Below are 24,451 nucleotides of genomic sequence, written 5' to 3' on the forward strand. Positions count from 1 at the left end.
GGGGCGCCAAGCGCCGAAGGGTTCGCTGGGTCACGCCCGCCCTCGGCTGGGAGGGGGTGGCCAAACCCTCCGCCTCCGCCACCGCCCGGTACCCGAGACCTCCGTTCCCCCTGCCTGGGCGGGCGACGGGGTCTTGCCGGGGCGGGCTGACCGCCAGGCTGGCGGTGAGGCGCAAGCGCCAGCGAAACTGGGCCTCAAGAAGCAGCCCGCGGTCCGCGCCCCCGTCGACGACCATACCACCCTGAACGCACCCGATCTCGTCTGATCTCAGAAGCTAAGCAGGGTCGGGCCTGGTTAGTACTTGGATGGGAGACCGCCTGGGAATACCGGGTGTTGTAGGCGTTTTGCCTCCCGCTCCGCCTTCTCCTTCACTCGCCCGCGGGCCGTGGCCGCCGGCTCCGCCCCCGCCGGGCCCCGCTGCAGGCCCCACCACGTCAGGACCCTCCCACCAGGGCGCGCGCGCGCGCGCGCGCTTCGGAAGGGGCGCTGCCCGCCCGCCTGGCCGGCCAGAAGGCGGCCCTGGAAGGCAGCCGCACCCCAGACGCCCCCGGGGTGCCTGGCCCGACCCAGAATCCGCCGCGGGCCCGGTTGCCGTCCTTTCGGCCAGCGAGCCCCTCGACCTGCACCTGGCCGCCCCCACCGGCGCCCCGCCCCGGTGCCGCCACCTGTGTGCCGGTGGGTGTGTCCCTCCACAGCTCCCTCCGGCAAAAGCCCCGCCCCCCGCCGTGTCGCCGCCGCGGCCTGGTGCGGGAGCGGGATCGAGGGCAGGGGCCGCTTCCCCGGGCCTGCCGGCCGCCAGGGGCGGGCTCCTGAGCTCGGCGGGTGGTGTGCGGGCAAGGGTGGCCTCGCCGGGGCTGAGGGGCCGTGGCGACACGATGGTGGCTCCCAGTGGCTTCGGGCCAGCTGCTGTCGGGCAGGAGGGCCGGCCCGGGCTGCGGCTGGGCGGCGCCTAGCGCCGCGTGGGCGGGCAGGGGCGATGCCCAAGGGACCGCGGGCCCCGGGCCCTGAAGCCTCCGGGGCCACGTCCCTGTGAGCGACGGGCCGGATCTTGGGCGGGGCGCCAAGCGCCGAAGGGTTCGCTGGGTCACGCCCGCCCTCGGCTGGGAGGGGGTGGCCAAACCCTCCGCCTCCGCCACCGCCCGGTACCCGAGACCTCCGTTCCCCCTGCCTGGGCGGGCGACGGGGTCTTGCCGGGGCGGGCTGACCGCCAGGCTGGCGGTGAGGCGCAAGCGCCAGCGAAACTGGGCCTCAAGAAGCAGCCCGCGGTCCGCGCCCCCATCGACGACCATACCACCCTGAACGCACCCGATCTCGTCTGATCTCAGAAGCTAAGCAGGGTCGGGCCTGGTTAGTACTTGGATGGGAGACCGCCTGGGAATACCGGGTGTTGTAGGCGTTTTGCCTCCCGCTCCGCCTTCTCCTTCACTCGCCCGCGGGCCGTGGCCGCCGGCTCCGCCCCCGCCGGGCCCCGCTGCAGGCCCCACCACGTCAGGACCCTCCCACCAGGGCGCGCGCGCGCGCGCGCGCTTCGGAAGGGGCGCTGCCCGCCGGCCTGGCCGGCCAGAAGGCGGCCCTGGAAGGCAGCCGCACCCCAGACGCCCCCGGGGTGCCTGGCCCGACCCAGAATCCGCCGCGGGCCCGGTTGCCGTCCTTTCGGCCAGCGAGCCCCTCGACCTGCACCTGGCCGCCCCCACCGGCGCCCCGCCCCGGTGCCGCCACCTGTGTGCCGGTGGGTGTGTCCCTCCACAGCTCCCTCCGGCAAAAGCCCCGCCCCCCGCCGTGTCGCCGCCGCGGCCTGGTGCGGGAGCGGGATCGAGGGCAGGGGCCGCTTCCCCGGGCCTGCCGGCCGCCAGGGGCGGGCTCCTGAGCTCGGCGGGTGGTGTGCGGGCAAGGGTGGCCTCGCCGGGGCTGAGGGGCCGTGGCGACACGATGGTGGCTCCCAGTGGCTTCGGGCCAGCTGCTGTCGGGCAGGAGGGCCGGCCCGGGCTGCGGCTGGGCGGCGCCTAGCGCCGCGTGGGCGGGCAGGGGCGATGCCCAAGGGACCGCGGGCCCCGGGCCCTGAAGCCTCCGGGGCCACGTCCCTGTGAGCGACGGGCCGGATCTTGGGCGGGGCGCCAAGCGCCGAAGGGTTCGCTGGGTCACGCCCGCCCTCGGCTGGGAGGGGGTGGCCAAACCCTCCGCCTCCGCCACCGCCCGGTACCCGAGACCTCCGTTCCCCCTGCCTGGGCGGGCGACGGGGTCCTGCCGGGGCGGGCTGACCGCCAGGCTGGCGGTGAGGCGCAAGCGCCAGCGAAAGTGGGCCTCAAGAGGCAGCCCGCCGTCCCCGCCCCCGTCTACGGCCATACCACCCTGAACGCGCCCGATCTCGTCTGATCTCGGAACCTGAGCACGGTCGGGCCTGGTTAGTACTTGGATGGGAGACCGCCTGGGAATACCGGGTGCTGTAGGCTTTTTGCCTCCCGCTCCGCCTTCTCCTTTAACTCGCCCGCGGGCGATGGCCGCCGGCTCCGCCCGCGCCGGGGCCCGGCTGCAGGCCCCGCCTCCTCAGGCCCCTCCCACCACGGCGCGCGCGCCGGAGGGGGCGCTCCCCGCCGGCCCGGTCCGCCAGGCGGCCAGAAGGCGGCCCTGGAAGGCAGCCGCACCCCAGACGCCCCCGGGGTGCCTGGCCGGGACCCAGGCTCCGCCGCGGGCCCGGTTGCCGACCCTTCGGCCTGCGAGCCACTCGACCTGCACATGGCCGCCCCCACCAGCGCCCCGCCCCGGTGCCGCCACCTGTGTGCCGGTGGGTGTGTCCCTCCACAGCTCCCTCCGGCAAAAGCCCCGCCCCCCTCCGTGTCGCCGCCGCGGCCGGGTACGGGAGCGGGATCGAGGGCAGGTGCCGCTTCCCCGGGCCTGCCGGCCGCCAGGGGCGGGTTCCTGAGCTCGGCGGGTGGTGTGCGGGCAAGGGTGGCCTCGCCGGGGCTGAGGGGCCGTGGCGACACGATGGTGGCTCCCAGTGGCTTCGGGCCAGCTGCTGTCGGGCAGGAGGGCCGGCCCGGGTTGCGGCTGGGCGGCGCCTAGCGCCGCGTGGGCGGGCAGGGGCGATGCCCAAGGGACCGCGGGCCCCGGGCCCTGAAGCCTCCGGGGCCACGTCCCTGTGAGCGACGGGCCGGATCTTGGGCGGGGCGCCAAGCGCCGAAGGGTTCGCTGGGTCACGCCCGCCCTCGGCTGGGAGGGGGTGGCCAAACCCTCCGCCTCCGCCACCGCCCGGTATCCGAGACCTCCGTTCCCCCTGCCTGGGCGGGCGACGGGGTCCTGCCGGGGCGGGCTGACCGCCAGGCTGGCGGTGAGGCGCAAGCGCCAGCGAAAGTGGGCCTCAAGAGGCAGCCCGCCGTCCCCGCCCCCGTCTACGGCCATACCACCCTGAACGCGCCCGATCTCGTCTGATCTCGTGAAGCTAAGCAGGGTCGGGCCTGGCTAGTACTTGGATGGGAGACCGCCTGGGAATACCGGGTGCTGTAGGCTTTTTGCCTCCCGCTCCGCCTTCTCCTTTAACTCGCCCGCGGGCGGTGGCCGCCGGCTCCGCCCGCGCCGGGGCGCCGCTGCAGGCCCCGCCACCTCAGGCCCCTCCCACCACGGCGCGCGCGCCGGAGGGGGCGCTCCCCGCCGGCCCGGCCCGCCAGGCGGTCAGAAGGCGGCCCTGGAAGGCAGCCGCACCCCAGACGCCCCCGGGGTGCCTGGCCCGGACCCAGGCTCCGCCGCGGGCCCGGTTGCCGTCCCTTCGGCCAGCGAGCCCCTCGACCTGCACCTGGCCGCCCCCACCGGCGCCCCGCCCCGGTGCCGCCACCTGTGTGCCGGTGGGTGTGTCCCTCCACAGCTCCCTCCGGCAAAAGCCCCGCCCCCCGCCGTGTCGCCGCCGCGGCCGGGTGCGGGAGCGGGATCGAGGGCAGGGGCCGCTTCCCCGGGCCTGCCGGCCGCCAGGGGCGGGCTCCTGAGCTCGGCGGGTGGTGTGCGGGCAAGGGTGGCCTCGCCGGGGCTGAGGGGCCGTGGCGACACGATGGTGGCTCCCAGTGGCTTCGGGCCAGCTGCTGTCGGGCAGGAGGGCCGGCCCGGGCTGCGGCTGGGCGGCGCCTAGCGCCGCGTGGGCGGGCAGGGGCGATGCCCAAGGGACCGCGGGCCCCGGGCCCTGAAGCCTCCGGGGCCACGTCCCTGTGAGCGACGGGCCGGATCTTGGGCGGGGCGCCAAGCGCCGAAGGGTTCGCTGGGTCACGCCCGCCCTCGGCTGGGAGGGGGTGGCCAAACCCTCCGCCTCCGCCACCGCCCGGTACCCGAGACCTCCGTTCCCCCTGCCTGGGCGGGCGACGGGGTCTTGCCGGGGCGGGCTGACCGCCAGGCTGGCGGTGAGGCGCAAGCGCCAGCGAAACTGGGCCTCAAGAAGCAGCCCGCGGTCCGCGCCCCCGTCGACGACCATACCACCCTGAACGCACCCGATCTCGTCTGATCTCAGAAGCTAAGCAGGGTCGGGCCTGGTTAGTACTTGGATGGGAGACCGCCTGGGAATACCGGGTGTTGTAGGCGTTTTGCCTCCCGCTCCGCCTTCTCCTTCACTCGCCCGCGGGCCGTGGCCGCCGGCTCCGCCCCCGCCGGGCCCCGCTGCAGGCCCCACCACGTCAGGACCCTCCCACCAGGGCGCGCGCGCGCGCGCGCGCTTCGGAAGGGGCGCTGCCCGCCGGCCTGGCCGGCCAGAAGGCGGCCCTGGAAGGCAGCCGCACCCCAGACGCCCCCGGGGTGCCTGGCCCGACCCAGAATCCGCCGCGGGCCCGGTTGCCGTCCTTTCGGCCAGCGAGCCCCTCGACCTGCACCTGGCCGCCCCCACCGGCGCCCCGCCCCGGTGCCGCCACCTGTGTGCCGGTGGGTGTGTCCCTCCACAGCTCCCTCCGGCAAAAGCCCCGCCCCCCGCCGTGTCGCCGCCGCGGCCTGGTGCGGGAGCGGGATCGAGGGCAGGGGCCGCTTCCCCGGGCCTGCCGGCCGCCAGGGGCGGGCTCCTGAGCTCGGCGGGTGGTGTGCGGGCAAGGGTGGCCTCGCCGGGGCTGAGGGGCCGTGGCGACACGATGGTGGCTCCCAGTGGCTTCGGGCCAGCTGCTGTCGGGCAGGAGGGCCGGCCCGGGCTGCGGCTGGGCGGCGCCTAGCGCCGCGTGGGCGGGCAGGGGCGATGCCCAAGGGACCGCGGGCCCCGGGCCCTGAAGCCTCCGGGGCCACGTCCCTGTGAGCGACGTGCGGGATCTCGGGCGGGGCGCCAAGCGCCGAAGGGTTCGCTGGGTCACGCCCGCCCTCGGCTGGGAGGGGGTGGCCAAACCCTCCGCCTCCGCCACCGCCCGGTACCCGAGACCTCCGTTCCCCCTGCCTGGGCGGGCGACGGGGTCCTGCCGGGGCGGGCTGACCGCCAGGCTGGCGGTGAGGCGCAAGCGCCAGCGAAAATGGGCCTCAAGAGGCAGCCCGCCGTCCCCGCCCCCGTCTACGGCCATACCACCCTGAACGCGCCCGATCTCGTCTGATCTCGGAAGCTAAGCAGGGTCGGGCCTGGTTAGTACTTGGATGGGAGACCGCCTGGGAATACCGGGTGCTGTGGGCTTTTTGCCTCCCGCTCCGCCTTCTCCTTTAACTCGCCCGCGGGCGGTGGCCGCCGGCTCCGCCCGCGCCGGGGCCCCGCTGCAGGCCCCGCCTCCTCAGGCCCCTCCCACCACGGCGCGCGCGCCGGAGGGGGCGCTCCCCGCCGGCCCGGCCCGCCAGGCGGCCAGAAGGCGGCCCTGGAAGGCAGCCGCACCCCAGACGCCCCCGGGGTGCCTGGCCCGGACCCAGGCTCCGCCGCGCGCCCTGTTGCCGTCCCTTCGGCCAGCGAGCCCCTCGACCTGCACCTGGCCGCCCCCACCGGCGCCCCGCCCCGGTGCCGCCACCTGTGTGCCGGTGGGTGTGTCCCTCCACAGCTCCCTCCGGCAAAAGCCCCGCCCCCCTCCGTGTCGCCGCCGCGGCCGGGTACGGGAGCGGGATCGAGGGCAGGTGCCGCTTCCCCGGGCCTGCCGGCCGCCAGGGGCGGGTTCCTGAGCTCGGCGGGTGGTGTGCGGGCAAGGGTGGCCTCGCCGGGGCTGAGGGGCCGTGGCGACACGATGGTGGCTCCCAGTGGCTTCGGGCCAGCTGCTGTCGGGCAGGAGGGCCGGCCCGGGTTGCGGCTGGGCGGCGCCTAGCGCCGCGTGGGCGGGCAGGGGCGATGCCCAAGGGACCGCGGGCCCCGGGCCCTGAAGCCTCCGGGGCCACGTCCCTGTGAGCGACGGGCCGGATCTTGGGCGGGGCGCCAAGCGCCGAAGGGTTCGCTGGGTCACGCCCGCCCTCGGCTGGGAGGGGGTGGCCAAACCCTCCGCCTCCGCCACCGCCCGGTACCCGAGACCTCCGTTCCCCCTGCCTGGGCGGGCGACGGGGTCTTGCCGGGGCGGGCTGACCGCCAGGCTGGCGGTGAGGCGCAAGCGCCAGCGAAACTGGGCCTCAAGAAGCAGCCCGCGGTCCGCGCCCCCGTCGACGACCATACCACCCTGAACGCACCCGATCTCGTCTGATCTCAGAAGCTAAGCAGGGTCGGGCCTGGTTAGTACTTGGATGGGAGACCGCCTGGGAATACCGGGTGTTGTAGGCGTTTTGCCTCCCGCTCCGCCTTCTCCTTCACTCGCCCGCGGGCCGTGGCCGCCGGCTCCGCCCCCGCCGGGCCCCGCTGCAGGCCCCACCACGTCAGGACCCTCCCACCAGGGCGCGCGCGCGCGCGCGCGCTTCGGAAGGGGCGCTGCCCGCCGGCCTGGCCGGCCAGAAGGCGGCCCTGGAAGGCAGCCGCACCCCAGACGCCCCCGGGGTGCCTGGCCCGACCCAGAATCCGCCGCGGGCCCGGTTGCCGTCCTTTCGGCCAGCGAGCCCCTCGACCTGCACCTGGCCGCCCCCACCGGCGCCCCGCCCCGGTGCCGCCACCTGTGTGCCGGTGGGTGTGTCCCTCCACAGCTCCCTCCGGCAAAAGCCCCGCCCCCCGCCGTGTCGCCGCCGCGGCCTGGTGCGGGAGCGGGATCGAGGGCAGGGGCCGCTTCCCCGGGCCTGCCGGCCGCCAGGGGCGGGCTCCTGAGCTCGGCGGGTGGTGTGCGGGCAAGGGTGGCCTCGCCGGGGCTGAGGGGCCGTGGCGACACGATGGTGGCTCCCAGTGGCTTCGGGCCAGCTGCTGTCGGGCAGGAGGGCCGGCCCGGGCTGCGGCTGGGCGGCGCCTAGCGCCGCGTGGGCGGGCAGGGGCGATGCCCAAGGGACCGCGGGCCCCGGGCCCTGAAGCCTCCGGGGCCACGTCCCTGTGAGCGACGGGCCGGATCTTGGGCGGGGCGCCAAGCGCCGAAGGGTTCGCTGGGTCACGCCCGCCCTCGGCTGGGAGGGGGTGGCCAAACCCTCCGCCTCCGCCACCGCCCGGTACCCGAGACCTCCGTTCCCCCTGCCTGGGCGGGCGACGGGGTCTTGCCGGGGCGGGCTGACCGCCAGGCTGGCGGTGAGGCGCAAGCGCCAGCGAAACTGGGCCTCAAGAAGCAGCCCGCGGTCCGCGCCCCCGTCGACGACCATACCACCCTGAACGCACCCGATCTCGTCTGATCTCAGAAGCTAAGCAGGGTCGGGCCTGGTTAGTACTTGGATGGGAGACCGCCTGGGAATACCGGGTGTTGTAGGCGTTTTGCCTCCCGCTCCGCCTTCTCCTTCACTCGCCCGCGGGCCGTGGCCGCCGGCTCCGCCCCCGCCGGGCCCCGCTGCAGGCCCCACCACGTCAGGACCCTCCCACCAGGGCGCGCGCGCGCGCGCGCGCTTCGGAAGGGGCGCTGCCCGCCGGCCTGGCCGGCCAGAAGGCGGCCCTGGAAGGCAGCCGCACCCCAGACGCCCCCGGGGTGCCTGGCCCGACCCAGAATCCGCCGCGGGCCCGGTTGCCGTCCTTTCGGCCAGCGAGCCCCTCGACCTGCACCTGGCCGCCCCCACCGGCGCCCCGCCCCGGTGCCGCCACCTGTGTGCCGGTGGGTGTGTCCCTCCACAGCTCCCTCCGGCAAAAGCCCCGCCCCCCGCCGTGTCGCCGCCGCGGCCTGGTGCGGGAGCGGGATCGAGGGCAGGGGCCGCTTCCCCGGGCCTGCCGGCCGCCAGGGGCGGGCTCCTGAGCTCGGCGGGTGGTGTGCGGGCAAGGGTGGCCTCGCCGGGGCTGAGGGGCCGTGGCGACACGATGGTGGCTCCCAGTGGCTTCGGGCCAGCTGCTGTCGGGCAGGAGGGCCGGCCCGGGCTGCGGCTGGGCGGCGCCTAGCGCCGCGTGGGCGGGCAGGGGCGATGCCCAAGGGACCGCGGGCCCCGGGCCCTGAAGCCTCCGGGGCCACGTCCCTGTGAGCGACGTGCGGGATCTCGGGCGGGGCGCCAAGCGCCGAAGGGTTCGCTGGGTCACGCCCGCCCTCGGCTGGGAGGGGGTGGCCAAACCCTCCGCCTCCGCCACCGCCCGGTACCCGAGACCTCCGTTCCCCCTGCCTGGGCGGGCGACGGGGTCCTGCCGGGGCGGGCTGACCGCCAGGCTGGCGGTGAGGCGCAAGCGCCAGCGAAAATGGGCCTCAAGAGGCAGCCCGCCGTCCCCGCCCCCGTCTACGGCCATACCACCCTGAACGCGCCCGATCTCGTCTGATCTCGGAAGCTAAGCAGGGTCGGGCCTGGTTAGTACTTGGATGGGAGACCGCCTGGGAATACCGGGTGCTGTAGGCTTTTTGCCTCCCGCTCCGCCTTCTCCTTTAACTCGCCCGCGGGCGGTGGCCGCCGGCTCCGCCCGCGCCGGGGCCCCGCTGCAGGCCCCGCCTCCTCAGGCCCCTCCCACCACGGCGCGCGCGCCGGAGGGGGCGCTCCCCGCCGGCCCGGCCCGCCAGGCGGCCAGAAGGCGGCCCTGGAAGGCAGCCGCACCCCAGACGCCCCCGGGGTGCCTGGCCCGGACCCAGGCTCCGCCGCGCGCCCTGTTGCCGTCCCTTCGGCCAGCGAGCCCCTCGACCTGCACCTGGCCGCCCCCACCGGCGCCCCGCCCCGGTGCCGCCACCTGTGTGCCGGTGGGTGTGTCCCTCCACAGCTCCCTCCGGCAAAAGCACCGCCCCCCGCCGTGTCGCCGCCGCGGCCGGGTGCGGGAGCGGGATCGAGGGCAGGGGCCGCTTCCCCGGGCCTGCCGGCCGCCAGGGGCGGGCTCCTGAGCTCGGCGGGTGGTGTGCGGGCAAGGGTGGCCTCGCCGGGGCTGAGGGGCCGTGGCGACACGATGGTGGCTCCCAGTGGCTTCGGGCCAGCTGCTGTCGGGCAGGAGGGCCGGCCCGGGCTGCGGCTGGGCGGCGCCTAGCGCCGCGTGGGCGGGCAGGGGCGATGCCCAAGGGACCGCGGGCCCCGGGCCCTGAAGCCTCCGGGGCCACGTCCCTGTGAGCGACGGGCCGGATCTTGGGCGGGGCGCCAAGCGCCGAAGGGTTCGCTGGGTCACGCCCGCCCTCGGCTGGGAGGGGGTGGCCAAACCCTCCGCCTCCGCCACCGCCCGGTACCCGAGACCTCCGTTCCCCCTGCCTGGGCGGGCGACGGGGTCCTGCCGGGGCGGGCTGACCGCCAGGCTGGCGGTGAGGCGCAAGCGCCAGCGAAAGTGGGCCTCAAGAGGCAGCCCGCCGTCCCCGCCCCCGTCTACGGCCATACCACCCTGAACGCGCCCGATCTCGTCTGATCTCGGAACCTGAGCACGGTCGGGCCTGGTTAGTACTTGGATGGGAGACCGCCTGGGAATACCGGGTGCTGTAGGCTTTTTGCCTCCCGCTCCGCCTTCTCCTTTAACTCGCCCGCGGGCGGTGGCCGCCGGCTCCGCCCGCGCCGGGGCCCGGCTGCAGGCCCCGCCTCCTCAGGCCCCTCCCACCACGGCGCGCGCGCCGGAGGGGGCGCTCCCCGCCGGCCCGGTCCGCCAGGCGGCCAGAAGGCGGCCCTGGAAGGCAGCTGCACCCCAGACGCCCCCGGGGTGCCTGGCCGGGACCCAGGCTCCGCCGCGGGCCCGGTTGCCGACCCTTCGGCCAGCGAGCCACTCGACCTGCACATGGCCGCCCCCACCGGCGCCCCGCCCCGGTGCCGCCACCTGTGTGCCGGTGGGTGTGTCCCTCCACAGCTCCCTCCGGCAAAAGCCCCGCCCCCCTCCGTGACGCCGCCGCGGCCGGGTACGGGAGCGGGATCGAGGGCAGGTGCCGCTTCCCCGGGCCTGCCGGCCGCCAGGGGCGGGTTCCTGAGCTCGGCGGGTGGTGTGCGGGCAAGGGTGGCCTCGCCGGGGCTGAGGGGCCGTGGCGACACGATGGTGGCTCCCAGTGGCTTCGGGCCAGCTGCTGTCGGGCAGGAGGGCCGGCCCGGGTTGCGGCTGGGCGGCGCCTAGCGCCGCGTGGGCGGGCAGGGGCGATGCCCAAGGGACCGCGGGCCCCGGGCCCTGAAGCCTCCGGGGCCACGTCCCTGTGAGCGACGGGCCGGATCTCGGGCGGGGCGCCAAGCGCCGAAGGGTTCGCTGGGTCACGCCCGCCCTCGGCTGGGAGGGGGTGGCCAAACCCTCCGCCTCCGCCACCGCCCGGTATCCGAGACCTCCGTTCCCCCTGCCTGGGCGGGCGACGGGGTCCTGCCGGGGCGGGCTGACCGCCAGGCTGGCGGTGAGGCGCAAGCGCCAGCGAAAGTGGGCCTCAAGAGGCAGCCCGCCGTCCCCGCCCCCGTCTACGGCCATACCACCCTGAACGCGCCCGATCTCGTCTGATCTCGTGAAGCTAAGCAGGGTCGGGCCTGGTTAGTACTTGGATGGGAGACCGCCTGGGAATACCGGGTGCTGTAGGCTTTTTGCCTCCCGCTCCGCCTTTTCCTTTAACTCGCCCGCGGGCGGTGGCCGCCGGCTCCGCCCGCGCCGGGGCGCCGCTGCAGGCCCCGCCTCCTCAGGCCCCTCCCACCACGGCGCGCGCGCCGGCGGGGGCGCTCCCCGCCGGCCCGGCCCGCCAGGCGGTCAGAAGGCGGCCCTGGAAGGCAGCCGCACCCCAGACGCCCCCGGGGTGCCTGGCCCGGACCCAGGCTCCGCCGCGGGCCCGGTTGCCGTCCCTTCGGCCAGCGAGCCCCTCGACCTGCACCTGGCCGCCCCCACCGGCGCCCCGCCCCGGTGCCGCCACCTGTGTGCCGGTGGGTGTGTCCCTCCACAGCTCCCTCCGGCAAAAGCCCCGCCCCCCGCCGTGTCGCCGCCGCGGCCGGGTGCGGGAGCGGGATCGAGGGCAGGGGCCGCTTCCCCGGGCCTGCCGGCCGCCAGGGGCGGGCTCCTGAGCTCGGCGGGTGGTGTGCGGGCAAGGGTGGCCTCGCCGGGGCTGAGGGTCCGTGGCGACACGATGGTGGCTCCCAGTGGCTTCGGGCCAGCTGCTGTCGGGCAGGAGGGCCGGCCCGGGCTGCGGCTGGGCGGCGCCTAGCGCCGCGTGGGCGGGCAGGGGCGATGCCCAAGGGACCGCGGGCCCCGGGCCCTGAAGCCTCCGGGGCCACGTCCCTGTGAGCGACGGGCCGGATCTTGGGCGGGGCGCCAAGCGCCGAAGGGTTCGCTGGGTCACGCCCGCCCTCGGCTGGGAGGGGGTGGCCAAACCCTCCGCCTCCGCCACCGCCCGGTACCCGAGACCTCCGTTCCCCCTGCCTGGGCGGGCGACGGGTTCTTGCCGGGGCGGGCTGACCGCCAGGCTGGCGGTGAGGCGCAAGCGCCAGCGAAACTGGGCCTCAAGAAGCAGCCCGCGGTCCGCGCCCCCGTCGACGACCATACCACCCTGAACGCACCCGATCTCGTCTGATCTCAGAAGCTAAGCAGGGTCGGGCCTGGTTAGAACTTGGATGGGAGACCGCCTGGGAATACCGGGTGTTGTAGGCGTTTTGCCTCCCGCTCCGCCTTCTCCTTCACTCGCCCGCGGGCCGTGGCCGCCGGCTCCGCCCCCGCCGGGCCCCGCTGCAGGCCCCACCACGTCAGGACCCTCCCACCAGGGCGCGCGCGCGCGCGCGCGCTTCGGAAGGGGCGCTGCCCGCCGGCCTGGCCGGCCAGAAGGCGGCCCTGGAAGGCAGCCGCACCCCAGAAGATCCCGGGGTGGCTGGCCCGGACCCAGAATCCGCCGCGGGCCCGGTTGCCGTCCTTTCGGCCAGCGAGCCCCTCGACCTGCACCTGGCCGCTCCCACTGGCGCCCAGCCTCGGTGCCGCCACCTGTGTGCCGGTGTGTCCCTCCACAGCTCCCTCCGGCAAAAGCCCCGCCTCCGCCGTGTCGCCGCGGACGGGTGCGGGAGAGGGATCGAGGGCAGGGGCCGCTTCCCCGGGCCTGCCGGCCACCAGGGGGGGGCTCCTGAGCTCGGCGGGCGGTGTGCGGGCAAGGGTGGCCTGGCCGGGGCTGAGGGGCCGTGGTGACACGATGGCGGCCCCCAGTGGCTTCGGGCCAGCTGCTGTCGGGCAGGAGGGCCGGCCGGGGCTGCGGCTGGGCTGCGCCTAGCGCCGCGTGGGCGGGCAGGGGCGATGCCCAAGAGACCGCGGGCCCCGGGCCCTGAAGCCTCCGGGGCCACGTCCCTGTGAGCGACGTGCGGGATCTCGGGCGGGGCGCCAAGCGCCGAAGGCTTTGCTGGGTCGCGCCCGCCCTCGGCTGGGAGGGGGGGGGTCAAACCCTCCGCCACCGCCCGATACCCGAGACCTCCGTTCCCCCTGCCTGGGCGGGCGACGGGGTCCTGCCGGGGCGGGCTGACCGCCAGGCTGGCGGTGAGGCGCAAGCGCCAGCGAAACTGGGCCTCAAGAGGCAGCCCGCGGTCCCCGCCCCCGTCGACGGCCATACCACCCTGAACGCGCCCGATCTCGTCTGATCTCGGAAGCTAAGCAGGGTCGGGCCTGGTTAGTACTTGGATGGGAGACCGCCTGGGAATACCGGGTGCTGTAGGCGTTTTGCCTCCCGCTCCGCCTTCTCCTTCACTCGCCCGCGGGCCGTGGCCGCCGGCTCCGCCCGCGCCGGGCGCCGCTGCAGGCCCCACCTCGTTAGGCCCCTCCCACCAGGGCGCGCGCGCCCGCGTGCGACGGAAGGGGCGCTGCCCGCCGGCCCGCCCGCCGGGCTGCCAGAAGGCGGCCCTGGAAGGCAGCCGCACCCCAGAAGATCCCGGGGTGGCTGGCCCGGACCCAGAATCCGCCGCGGGCCCGGTTGCCGTCCTTTCGGCCAGCGAGCCCCTCGACCTGCACCTGGCCGCCCCCACTGCCGCCCAGCCTCGGTGCCGCCACCTGTGTGCCGGTGTGTCTCTCCACAGCTCCCTGCGGCAAAATCCCCGCCTCCACCGTGTCGCCGCCCCCGGGTGCGGGAGCGGGAACGAGGGCAGGGGCAGCTTCCCCGGGCCTGCCGTCCACCAGGGGCGGGCTCCTGAGCTCGGCGGGCCTTGTGCGGGCAAGGGAGGCCTGGCCGGGGTTGAGGGGCCGTGGCGACACGATGGCGGCCCCCAGTGGCTTCGGGCCAGCTGCTGTCGGGCAGGAGGGCCGGCCCGGGCTGCGGCCGGGCTGCGCCTTGCGACGCGTGGGCGGGCAGAGGCGATGCCCAAGAGACCGGGGGCCCCGGGCCCTGAAGCCTCCGGGGCCACGTCCCTGTGAGCGACGGGCCGGATCTTGGGCGGGGCGCCAAGCGCCGAAGGGTTCGCTGGGTCACGCCCGCCCTCGGCTGGGAGGGGGTGGCCAAACCCTCCGCCTCTGCCACCGCCCGGTACCCGACACCTCCGTTCCCCCTGCCTGGGCGGGCGACGGGGTCCTGCCGGGGCGGGCTGACCGCCAGGCTGGCGGTGAGGCGCAAACGCCAGCGAAACTGGGCCTCAAAAGGCAGCCCGCGTTCTTAGCCCCCGTCTACGGCCTGCAGTGCCACAGGAAGAACAGGATTTAAATTGCAGTAAGAACGCAAGCCGACTTCCTCCAGGAGGCACGGTGACTTCAGGCAGGAGGTCCTAGATGGAAAGCGAAGCTGAGGGTTACTCTGAGTGCAGCTCAGACTAGGGCAACGCGTAAGACTTCGACGCCATGCGGGACGTGCCAGAACGGTGTTCGTGAACGTGTGCGAGAGATGAGGAAATTTAGCTGCTCCGAAAGAGAGTGCAGTTCGTTTCCCGACGCTCGGCATGCACAGAGGGGCTCTAAAGGGCTACGGGAGTGGATGTTGCTTAGCAGACCCAGGTGCGCCTGGGGGTACTCAGTGTTCCTGCCGGGAACAGGGTGCCCACGCTACCCTCTTAGGTGTCTAGAAAACTGTGCCGCCGTTAGACGTACGCAGAGCAGAGGCCAGCGGCTCTTGGAAACTGCTGCACGCCTCTTCTTCTGCACGGCAAATCAGGGCCTTACTTCCAGGCATGTGTTCATGCTGGGTGTGCCGGTAGCGACACCGCATGATAAGATGCTGACTTTCTCCTCGAGCAGAGTGACTTCAGGTACGAGGGCCTCAGAGTATTCAAAGCAGGGTGTTTTCTCATGGCAGCACTCACATGGGCCATGGCAAAGTCTTCCTGGGCATTTCGGACTCACCAGCAATGTTGTCCTGAGGCCGTTTGAGGACTCTGGACATGTAGCTCTCCTCAAGGAACCTACAGTGTGTTGCCCATCACTCGGCACACACAGAGGGCCTCCGAGGGATCAACAAATGGGCCTCGACGTTCCTCAGCCGGCCCACAGGGTTGTGGAGGTACTCAGTCAACTTGGAGGGAAAATGATGCATACCCGAGAGGCCTAGGATTCCTCAGACGTGTACTTCCTTGAAAATAAAGTATATAAGCGACTAAGAACTCATGGAGACAGCTGCATGCTTGCGTATCTACACGGCTACCAAGGGCCTAAACTGGAGGCATGTTCCCACGTTGAGATTCCTTTTAGCTCTAGAGCTTGTCAGGCTGAAAACAACCGCGGCCATGGAATCACCTGGTTTAGACAGAGCAAATTCATTTTGTCCCCAGAAGCATTCTACAGGGTTGACTTGCCTGTCAAGAGCTGCGTATGTCAGGGACCTTCAACGAAGCATGAATGCAGCCTTCAGAAAGGGAAAGCAAGTCTAGTTCCAGCAGGCCCCGTTTCCTCGTGCTCACTCATCATGCACCCCTGTGGTTTCTAACAAGTCCAAAGAGACACAGGTTACCCAGTGTTTCCTTCCCTGAATCAGCTTCTCCAAGTAGGGTGTTCTGCATCAAGCGAACTGCCTCAACCAAGGATCGCCGTAGCTGCTCCTCTGGTCCTGTGTCTATTCAAAAGCCTGCAGTGCCACAGGAAGAACAGGACTTAAATTGCAGAAAGAACTCAAGCCGATTTCCTCCAAGAGGCACGGTGACTTCAGGCAGGAGGTCCTAGGTGGAAAGCGAAGTTGAGGGTTACTCTGAGTGCAGCTCAGACTAGGGCAACGCGTAAGACTTCGACGCCATGTGGGACTTGCCAAAACGGTGTTTGTGAACGTGTGCGAGTGCTGAGGAAATTTAGCTCCTCTAAAATAGAGTGCAGTGCGTTTCCCTACGCTCGGCATGCACAGAGGGTCTCGAAAGGGCTACGGGAGTGGATGTTGCATAGCAGACCCAGGTGCGCCTGGGGGTACTCATTGTTCCTGCCGGGAACAGGATGCCCACGCTAGCCTCCTAGGTGCCCAGAAAACTGCGCCGCCGTTAGACCTATGCAGAGCAGAGGCCACCGGCTCTTGGAAACTGCTGCAGGCCTCCTCTTCCTCACGGCAAATCAGGGCCTTACTTCCAGGCATGTGTTCATACTGGGTGTGCCGGTAGCGACACCGCATGGTAAAATGCTGACTTTCTCCTCGAGCAGAGTGACTTCAGGTACGAGGGCCTCGGAGTATTCAAAGCAGAGTGTTTTCTCATGGCAGCACACACATGGGCCATGACAAAGTCTTCCTGGGCACTTCGGACTCCCCAGCAATGTTGTCCTGAGGCCGTTCGAGGACTCTGGACATGTAGCTCTCCTCAAGGAACCTACAGTGTGTTGCCCATCACTCGGCACGCACAGAGGGCCTCCGAGGGATCAACAAATGGGCCTCGACGTTCCTCAGCCGGCCCACAGGGATGTGGAGGAACTCAGTCAACTTGGAGGGAAAATCATGCATACTCGAGAGGCCTAGGAGTCCTCAGACGTGTACTTCCTTGAAAATAAAGCATATAAGCGACTAAGAACTCATGGAGACAGCTGCATGCCTCCGTATCTACACGGATACCAAGGGCCTAAACTGGAGGCATGTTCCCACGTTGAGATTCCTTTTAGCTCTAGAGCTTGTCAGGCTGAAAACAACCGCGGCCATGGAAGCACCTGGTTTAGACAGAGCAAATTCATTTTGTCCCCAGAAGCATTCTACAAGGGTTGATTTGCCTGTCAAGATCTGTGTATGTCAGGGAGCTTCAACGAAGCCTGAATGCAGCCTTCAGAAAGGGAAAGCAAGGCTACTCCCAGCAGGCCCCCGTTTCATCGGGCTCACTCAGCATGCACCCCTGTGGTTTCTAACAGGTCCAAAGAGACAGAGGTTACCCTGTGTTTCCTTCCCTGGATCTGCTTCTCCAAGTAGGGTGTTCTGCATCAAGCGAACTGCCTCAACCAAGGATCGCCGTAGCTGCTCCTTTGGTCCTGTGTCTATTCAAAAGCTTGCAGTGCCACAGGAAGAACAGGACTTAAATTGCAGTAAGAACGCAAGCCGACTTCCTCCAGGAGGCACGGTGACTTCAGGCAGGAGGTCCTAGATGGAAAGCGAAGCCTAGGGTTACTCTGAGTGCAGCTCAGACTAGGGCAACGCGTAAGACTTCGACGCCATGTGGGACTTGCCAGAACGGTGTTCGTGAACGTGTGCGAGTGCTGTGGAAATTCAGCTGCTCTAAAAGAGAGTGCAGTGCGTTTCCCTACGCTCGGCATGCACAGAGGGGCTCTAAAGGGCTACGGGAGTGGATGTTGCTTAGCAGACCCAGGTGCGCCTGGGGGTACTCAGTGTTCCTGCCGGGAACAGGGTGCCCACGCTAGCCTCCTAGGTGTCCAGAAAACTGTGCCGCCGTTAGACGTACGCAGGGCAGAGGCCACCGGCTCTTGGAAACTGCTGCACGCCTCTTCTTCTGCACGGCAAATCAGGGCCTTACTTCCAGGCATGTGTTCATGCTGGGTGTGCCGGTAGCGACACCGCATGGTAAGATGCTGACTTTCTCCTCGAGCAGAGTGACTTCAGGTACGAGGGCCTCGGAGTATTCAAAGCAGGGTGTTTTCTCATGGCACCACACACATGGGCCATGACAAAGTCTTCCTGGGCACTTCGGACTCCCCAGCAATGTTGTCCTGAGGCCGTTCGAGCACTCTGGACATGTAGCTCTCCTCAAGGAACCTACAGTGTGTTGACAATCACTCGGCACGCACAGAGGGCCTCCGAGGGATCAACAAATGGGCCTCGAAGTTCCTCAGCCGGCCCACAAGGGTGTGGAGGTACTCAGTCAACTTGGAGGGAAAATCATGCGTACCCGAGAGGCCTAGGAGAACTCAGGCGTGTACTTCCTTGAAAATAAAGCATATAAGCGACTAAGAACTCATGGAAGCAGCTGCATGCCTCCGTATCTACTCGGCTACCAAGGGCCTAAACTGGAGGCATGTTCCCACGTTGAGATTCCTTTTAGCTCTAGAGCTTGTCAGGCTGAAAACAACCGCGGCCATGGAAGCACCTGGTTTAGACAGAGCAAATTCATTTTGTCCCCAGAAGCATTCTACAGAGTTGACTTGCCTGTCAAGAGCTGTATATGTAAGGGAGCTTCAACGAAGCATGAATGCAGCCTTCAGAAATGGAAAGCAAGGCTAGTTCCAGCAGGCCCCCGTTTCCTCGGGCTCACACAGCATGCACCCCTGTGCTTTCTAACAAGTTCAAAGAGACACAGGTTACCCTGTGTTTCCTTCCCTGAATCTGCTTCTCCAAGTAGGGTGTTCTGCATCAAGCGAACTGCCTCAACCAAGGATCGCCGTAGCTGCTCCTCTGGTCCTGTGCGTATTCAAAAGCTTGCAGTGCCACAGGAAGAACAGGACTTAAATTGCAGTAAGAACGAAAGCCGACTTCCTCCAGGAGGCACGGTGACTTCAGGCAGGAGGTCCTAGATGGAAAGCGAAGCTGAGGGTTACTCTGAGTGCAGCTCAGACTAGGGCAACGCGTAAGACTTCGACGCCATGTGGGACGTGCCAGAACGGTGTTCGTGAACGTGTGCGAGTGCTGAGGAAATTTAGCTCCTCTAAAATAGAGTGCAGTGCGTTTCCCTACGCTCGGCATGCACAGAGGGTCTCGAAAGGGGTACGGGAGTGGATGTTGCTTAGCAGACCCAGGTGCGCCTGGGGGTACTCAGTGTTCCTGCCGGGAACAGGATGCCCAGGCTAGCCTCCTACGTGTCCAGAAAACTGTGCCGCCGTTAGACCTATGCAGAGCAGAGGCCACCGGCTCTTGGAAACTGCTGCACGCCTCCTCTTCTGCATGGCAAATCAGGGCCTTACTTCCAGGCTTGTGTTCATGCTGGGTGTGCCGGTAGCGACACCGCATGGTAAGATGCTGACTTTCTCTTCCAGCAGAGTGACTTCAGGTACGAGGGCCTCGGAGTATTCAAAGCAGGGTGTTTTCTCATGGCAGCACACACATGGGCCATGACAAAGTCTTCCTGGGCACTTCGGACTCCCCAGCAATGTTGTCCTGAGGCCGTTCGAGAACTCTGGACATGTAGCTCTCCTCAAGGAACCTACAGTGTGTTGCCCATCACTCGGCACGCACAGAGGGCCTCCGAGGGATCAACAAATGGGCCTCGAAGTTCCTCATCCGGCCCACAGGGGTGTGGAGGTACTCAGTCAACTGGGAGGGAAAATGATGCATACCCGAGAGGCCTAGGAGTCCTCAGACGTGTACTTCCTTGAAAATAAAACATATAAGCGACTAAGAACTCATGGAGACAGCTGCATGCCTCCGTATCTACACGGTTACCAAGGACCTAAACTGGAGGCATGTTCCCACGTTGAGATTCCTTTTAGCTCTAGAGCTTGTCAGGCTGAAAACAACCGCGGCCATCGAAGCACCTGGTTTAGACAGAGCAAATTCATTTTGTCCCCAGAAGCATTCTACACGAGTTGACTTCCCTGTCAAGAGATGTGTATGTAAGGGAGCTTCAAGGAAGCATGAATGCAGCCTTCAGAAAGGGAAAGCAAGGCTCGTTCCAGCAGGACCCGTTTCATCGGGCTCACTCAGCATGCACCCCTGTGGTTTCTAACAAGTCCAAAGAGACAGAGGTTACCCTGTGTTTCCTTCCCTGGATCTGCTTCCCCAAGTAGGGTGTTCTGCATCAAGCGAACTGCCTCAACCAAGGATCGCCGTAGCTGCTCCTTTGGTCCTGTGTCTATTCAAAAGCTTGCAGTGCCACAGGAAGAAAAGGACTTACATTGCAGTAATAACGCAAGCCCACTTCCTCCAGGAGGCACGGTGACTTCAGGCAGGAGGTCCTAGATGGAAAGCGAAGCTTAGGGTTACTCTGAGTGCAGCTCAGACTAGGGTAACGCGTAAGACTTCGACGCCATGTGGGACTTGCCAGAACGGTGTTCGTGAACGTGTGCGAGTGCTGAGGAAATTTAGCTGTTCCAAAAGAGAGTGCAGTGCGTTTCCCTACGCTCGGCATGCACAGAGGGTCTCGAAAGGGCTACGGGAGTGGATGTTGCTTAGCAGACCCAGGTGCGCCTGGGGGTACTCAGTGTTCCTGCCGGGAACAGGGTGCCCACGGTAGCCTCCTAGGTGTCCAGAAAACTGTGCCGCCGTTAGACGTACGCAGAGCAGAGGCCCCCGGCTCCTGGAAACTGCTGCACACCTCCTCTTCTGAACGGCAAATCAGGGCCTTACTTCCAGGTATGTGTTCATGCTGGGTGTGCCGGTAGCGACACCGCATGGTAAGATGCTGACTTTCTCCTCGAGCAGAGTGACTTCAGGTACGAGGGCCTCGGAATATTCAAAGCAGGGTGTTTTCTCATGACAGCACACACATGGGCCATGACAAAGTCTTCCTGGGCACTTCGGACTCACCACCAATGTTGTCCTGAGGCCGTTCGAGCACTCTGGACATGTAGCTCTCCGCAAGGAACCTACAGTGTGTTGCCCATCACTCGGCACGCACAGAGGGCCTCTGAGGGATCAACAAATGGGCCTTGACATTCCTCAGCCGGCCCACAGGGGTGTGGAGGTACTCAGTCAACTTGGAGGGAAAATGATGCATACCCGAGAGGCCTAGGAGTCCTCAGACGTGTACTTCCTTGAAAATAAAGCATATAAGCGACTAAAAACTCATGGAAGCAGCTGCATGCCTCCGTATCTACTCGGCTACCAAGGGCTTAAACTGGAGGCATGTTCCCACGTTGAGATTCCTTTTAGCTCTAGAGCTTGTCAGGCTGAAAACAACCGCGGCCATGGAAGCACCTGGTTTAGACAGAGCAAATTCATTTTGACCCCAGAAGCATTCTACAGGGTTGACTTGCCTGTCAAGAGCTGTGTATGTAAGGGAGCTTTAAAGAAGCATGAATGCAGCCTTCAGAAAAGGAAAGCAAGGATAGTTCCAACAGGCCCCCGTTTCCTCGGGCTCACACAGCATGCACCCCTGTGGTTTCTAACAAGTCCAAAGAGACACAGGTTACCCTGTGTTTCCTTCCCTGAATCTGCTTCTCCAAGTAGGGTGTTCTGCATCAAGCGAACTGCCTCAACCAAGGATCGCCGTAGCTGCTCCTCTGGTCCTGTGCCTATTCCAAAGCTTGCAGTGCCACAGGAAGAACAGGAGTTAAAATGCAGTAAGAACGCAAGCCGACTTCCTCCAGGAGGCACGGTGACTTCAGGCAGGAGGTCCTAGATGGAAAGCGAAGTTGAAGGTTACTCTGAGTGCAGCTCTGACTAGGGCAACGCGTAAGACTTCGACGCCATGTGGGACGTGCCAGAACGGTGTTCGTGAACGTGTGCGAGTGCTGAGGAAATGTAGCTCCTCTAAAAAAGAGTGCAGTGCGTTTCCCTACGCTCGGCATGCACAGAGGGTCTCGAAAGGGCTACGGGAGTGGATGTTGCTTAGCAGACCCAGGTGCGCCTGGGGGTACTCAGTGTTCCTGCCGGGAACAGAGTGCCCACGCTAGCCTCCTAGGTGTCCAGAAAACTGTGCCGCCGTTAGACGTACGCAGAGCAGAGGCCACTGGCTCCTGGAAACTGCTGCACGCCTCCTCTTGTGCACGGCAAATCAGGGCCTTACTTCCAGGTATGTGTTCATGCTGGGTGTGCCAGTAGCGACACCGCATGGTAAGATGCTGACTTTCTCCTCGAGCAGAGTGACTTCAGGTACGAGGGCCTCGGAGTATTCAAAGCAGAGTGTTTTCTCATGGCATCTCACACAAGGGCCATGACAAAGTCTTCCTGGGCACTACAGACTCAGCAGCAATATTGTCCTGAGGCCGTTCGAGGACTCTGGACACCTAGCTCTCCTCAAGGAACCTACAGTGTGTTGCCCACCACTCGGCACGCACAGAGGGCCTCCGAGGGATCAACAAATGGGTCTCGAAATTCCTCAGACAGCCCAGAGGGGTGTTGAGGTACTCACTCAACTTGGAGGGAAAATGATGCATACCCGAGAGGCCTAGGAGTCCTCAGACGTGTACATCTTTGAAAATAAAGCATATAAGCGACTAAGAACCCATTGAGACAGCTACATGCCTCCGTATCTACACGGTTACCAAGGGCCTAAACTGGAGGCATGTTCCCACGTTGAGATTCATTTTAGCTCTAGAGTTGTCAGGCTGAAAACAACCGCGGCCATGGAAGCACCTGGTTTAGACAGAGCAAATTCATTTTGTCCCCAGAAGCATTCTATAAGGGTTGACTTGCCTGTCAAGAGCTGTGTATGTCAGGGAGCTTCAACGAAGCCTGAATGCCGCCTTCAGAAAGGGAAAGCAAGGCTAGTTTCAGCAGACCCTCGTTTCCTCGGGCTCACTCACCATGCACCCCTGTTCTTTCTAAGAAGTCCAAAGAGACACAGGTTACCCTGTGTTTCCTTCCCTGAATCTGCTTCTCCAAGTAGGGCGTTCTGCATCAAGCGAACTGCCTCAACCAAGGATCGCCGTAGCTGCTCCTCTGGTCCTGTGTCTATTCAAAAGCCTGCAGTGCCACAGGAAGAACAGGAGTTAAATGGCAGTCAGAACGCAAGCCGACTTCCTCCAGGAGGCACGGTGACTTCAGGCAGGAGGTCCTAGATGAAGAGCGAAGCTGAGGGTTACTCTGAGTGCAGCTCAGACTAGGGCAACGCGTAAGACTTCGACGTCATGTGGGACTTGCCAGAACGATGTTCGTGAACGTGTGCGAGTGCTGAGGAAATGTAGCTGCTCCAAAAGAGAGTGCAGTGCGTTTCCCTACGCTCGGCATGCACAGAGGGGCTCTAAAGGGCTACGGGAGTGGATGTTGCTTAGCAGACCCAGGTGCGCCTGGGGGTACTCAGTGTTCCTGCCGGGAACAGGGTGCCCACGCTAGCCTCCTAGGTGTCCAGAAAACTGTGCCGCCGTTAGACGTATGCAGAGCAGAGGCCACCGGCTCCTGGAAAATGCTGCACGCCTCCTCTTCTGCACGGCAAATCAGGGACTTACTTCCAGGCATGTGTTCATGCTGGGTGTGCCGGTAGCGACACCGCATGGTAAGATGCTGACTTTCTCCTCGAGCAGAGTGACTTCAGGTACGAGGGCCTCGGAGTATTCAAAGCAGGGTGTTTTCTCATGGCAGCACACACATGGGCCATGACAAAGTCTTCCTGGGCACTTCGGACTCACCACCAATATTGTCCTGAGGACGTTCGAGCACTCTGGACATATAGCTCTCCTCAAGGAACCTACAGTGTGTTGCCCATCACTCGGCACGCACAGAGTGCCTCTGAGGGATCAACAAATGGGCCTTGACATTCCTCAGCCGGCCCACAGCGGTGTGGAGGTACTCAGTCAACTTGGAGGGAAAATGATGCATACCCGAGAGGCCTAGGAGTCCTCAGACGTGTACTTTCTTGAAAAAACAGCATATAATCGACTAAGAACTCATGGAGACAGCTGCATGCCTCCGTATCTACACGGATACCAAGGGCCTAAACTGGAGGCATGTTCCCACCTTGAGATTCCTTTTAGCTCTAGAGCTTGTCAGGCTGAAAACAACCGCGGCTATGGAAGCACCTGGTTTAGACAGTGCAAATTCATTTTCTCCCCAGAAGCATTCTACAAGGGTTGACTTGCCTGTCAAGAGCTGTGTATGTCAGAGAGCTTCAACGAAGCATGAAAGCCACTTTCAGAAAGGGAAAGCAAGGCTAGTCCCAGCAGGACCCGTTTCCTCGGGCTCACTCAGCATGCACCGCTGTGGTTTCTAACAAGTCCAAAGAGACACAGGTTACCCCGGGTTTCCTTCCGTGAATCTGCTTCTTCAAGTACGGTGTTCTGCATCAAGCGAACTGCCTCAACCAAGGATTGCCGTAGCTGCTCCTCTGGTCCTGTGCCTATTCAAAAGCTTGCAGTGGCTCAGGAAGAACAGGACTTAAATTGCAGTAAGAACGCAAGCCGACTTCCTCCAGGAGGCACGGTGACTTCAGGCAGGAGATCCTAAATGGTAAGCGAAGCTGAGGGTTACTCTGAGTGCAGCTCAGACTAGGGCAACGCGTAAGACTTCGACGTCATGTGGGACTTGCCAGAACGGTGTTCGTGAACGTGTGCGAGTGCTGAGGAAATGTAGCTGCTCCAAAAGAGAGTGCAGTGCGTTTCCCTACGCTCGGCATGCACAGAGGGGCTCTAAAGGGCTACAGGAGTGGATGTTGCTTAGCAGACCCAGGTGCGCCTGGGGGTACTCAATGTTCCTGCCAAGAACAGGGTGCCCACGCTAGCCTCCTAGGTGTCCAGAAAACTGTGCCGCCGTTAGACGTACGCAGAGCAGGGGCCACCGGCTCCTGGAAACTGCTGCACGCCTCCTCTTCTGCACGGCAAATCAGGGCCTTACTTCCAGGCATGTGTTCATGCTGGGTGTGCCGGTAGCGACACCGCATGGTAAGATGCTGACTTTCTCCTCGAGCAGAGTGACTTCAGTTACGAGGGCCTCGGAATATTCAAAGCAGGGTGTTTTCTCATGGCAGCACAAACATGGGCCATGACAAAGTCTTCCTGGGCACTTCGGACTCACCATCAATGTTGTCCTGAGGCCGTTCGAGCACTCTGGACATGTAGCTCTCCTCAAGGAACCTACAGTGCGTTGCCCATCACTCGGCACGCACAGAGGGCCTCCGAGGGATCAACAAATGGGCCTCGACGTTCCTCAGCCGGCCCACAGTGGTGTGGAGGTACTCAGTCATCTTGGAGGGAAAATCATGCATACCCGAGAGGCCTAGG

General features: G+C 66.5%; 10 non-coding genes and 3 pseudogenes across 10 annotated transcripts; all 13 read left to right on the top strand.

The window, feature by feature from the left end:
- The first annotated feature begins 223 nt into the window (after window positions 1-223).
- On the top strand, window positions 224-342 carry LOC149746642 (5S ribosomal RNA). Its single transcript, XR_016390365.1, has one exon. It is a non-coding gene; the product is annotated as a 5S ribosomal RNA (ribosomal RNA).
- Window positions 343-1,277: 935 nt separating this feature from the next.
- On the top strand, window positions 1,278-1,396 carry LOC149746643 (5S ribosomal RNA). Its single transcript, XR_016390410.1, has one exon. It is a non-coding gene; the product is annotated as a 5S ribosomal RNA (ribosomal RNA).
- A 935-nt stretch (window positions 1,397-2,331) lies between these two features.
- On the top strand, window positions 2,332-2,450 carry LOC149746644 (5S ribosomal RNA; annotated as a pseudogene).
- A 934-nt stretch (window positions 2,451-3,384) lies between these two features.
- LOC149746645 (5S ribosomal RNA) lies at window positions 3,385-3,504 on the top strand. Its single transcript, XR_016390353.1, has one exon. It is a non-coding gene; the product is annotated as a 5S ribosomal RNA (ribosomal RNA).
- Window positions 3,505-4,438: 934 nt separating this feature from the next.
- LOC149746646 (5S ribosomal RNA) lies at window positions 4,439-4,557 on the top strand. Its single transcript, XR_016390366.1, has one exon. It is a non-coding gene; the product is annotated as a 5S ribosomal RNA (ribosomal RNA).
- A 935-nt stretch (window positions 4,558-5,492) lies between these two features.
- LOC149746647 (5S ribosomal RNA) lies at window positions 5,493-5,611 on the top strand. The gene has a single exon (XR_016389726.1). It is a non-coding gene; the product is annotated as a 5S ribosomal RNA (ribosomal RNA).
- Window positions 5,612-6,545: 934 nt separating this feature from the next.
- Window positions 6,546-6,664, top strand: LOC149746648 (5S ribosomal RNA). Its single transcript, XR_016390367.1, has one exon. It is a non-coding gene; the product is annotated as a 5S ribosomal RNA (ribosomal RNA).
- A 935-nt stretch (window positions 6,665-7,599) lies between these two features.
- On the top strand, window positions 7,600-7,718 carry LOC149746649 (5S ribosomal RNA). The gene has a single exon (XR_016390368.1). It is a non-coding gene; the product is annotated as a 5S ribosomal RNA (ribosomal RNA).
- A 935-nt stretch (window positions 7,719-8,653) lies between these two features.
- Window positions 8,654-8,772, top strand: LOC149746650 (5S ribosomal RNA). Its single transcript, XR_016389626.1, has one exon. It is a non-coding gene; the product is annotated as a 5S ribosomal RNA (ribosomal RNA).
- Window positions 8,773-9,706: 934 nt separating this feature from the next.
- On the top strand, window positions 9,707-9,825 carry LOC149746651 (5S ribosomal RNA; annotated as a pseudogene).
- A 934-nt stretch (window positions 9,826-10,759) lies between these two features.
- LOC149746652 (5S ribosomal RNA) lies at window positions 10,760-10,879 on the top strand. The gene has a single exon (XR_016390237.1). It is a non-coding gene; the product is annotated as a 5S ribosomal RNA (ribosomal RNA).
- Window positions 10,880-11,813: 934 nt separating this feature from the next.
- Window positions 11,814-11,932, top strand: LOC149746653 (5S ribosomal RNA; annotated as a pseudogene).
- A 923-nt stretch (window positions 11,933-12,855) lies between these two features.
- LOC149746654 (5S ribosomal RNA) lies at window positions 12,856-12,974 on the top strand. Its single transcript, XR_016390193.1, has one exon. It is a non-coding gene; the product is annotated as a 5S ribosomal RNA (ribosomal RNA).
- The last annotated feature ends 11,477 nt before the right edge of the window (window positions 12,975-24,451 follow it).

This window comes from Delphinapterus leucas, chromosome 19 (assembly GCF_059928025.1).
Source record: "Delphinapterus leucas isolate spDelLeu-1000000601 "Yukka" chromosome 19, BTC_Dleu_Yukka2, whole genome shotgun sequence".
NCBI classification, from domain to species: domain Eukaryota; kingdom Metazoa; phylum Chordata; class Mammalia; order Artiodactyla; family Monodontidae; genus Delphinapterus; species Delphinapterus leucas.